The sequence below is a fragment of the Melanerpes formicivorus genome, unplaced genomic scaffold (assembly GCF_026170545.1).
Source record: "Melanerpes formicivorus ecotype bairdi unplaced genomic scaffold, bMelFor1.0.p_v2 SCAF_19, whole genome shotgun sequence".
NCBI lineage: Eukaryota > Metazoa > Chordata > Aves > Piciformes > Picidae > Melanerpes > Melanerpes formicivorus.
The window spans coordinates 13,820,049-13,820,903 of NW_027142371.1; positions in this window are offsets into that span (position 1 = coordinate 13,820,049).

Sequence of the window (855 nt, forward strand, 5' to 3'; positions counted from 1 at the left end):
AGTTCATGGGGCCATTACTGCACCACCTGCTGCTGGATGCAAGTCTGTCTGTCTGTCATCTTCCCTCTCCCCCCTTCTTTTTTCTTGTGGCCCCTTCTTTGTCTTTACAACCCTGCAGCCAAGGGAAGTGTCTTTACTGGGGGCGGGGAATTTGCATGAACTTGAACTGTGGCCCTTGGGAGAAGCTGTTACTCTGCTAAACCGCTGCTCCCTGACAGAGCTTGACCCTTAAGTGTGGCCAGCAGGAGCAGGGAGCTCATTCTGCCCCTGTACTCAGCACTGGTTAGGCCACACCTTGAGTACTGTGTCCAGTTCTCAATTTAAGAAGGCTACTGAGGCACTTCAATGTGTCCAGGGAAGGGCAATGAGGCTGGGGAGAGGTCTGGAGCACAGCCCTCTGAGGAGAGGCTGAGGGAGCTGGGGTTGCTTAGCCTGGAGAAGGCTCAGGGGAGACCTTCTTGCTCTCTACAACTACCTGAAAGAAGGTTGTAGACAGGTGGGGGATAACCTCTTCTCCCAGGCAAGCAGCAGCAGAACAAGAGGGCATAGTCTCAAGCTGTGCCAGGGGAATTTTAGGCTGTTGGTGAGGAGAAAGCTCTTCCCAGAAAGAAGAATGGGCCTTGGGAATGTGCTGCCCAGGGAGGTGGTGTAGGGGATCAAGAAAGGATTGGATGTGGCACTTGGTGCCATGGTTTAGTTGTCAGGAGGTGTTGGGTGGTAGGTAATAGGTTGGACTTGATGCTCTCTGAGGCCTTTCCCAAGCTGGTTGCTTCTAAGTAGGGAACCGCCAGCAGCCAAGGGGCAGAGCAGCGCCGGCTTCCCCCCGCAGCGAGCGAGCACTCCCCGCGCCGGCAG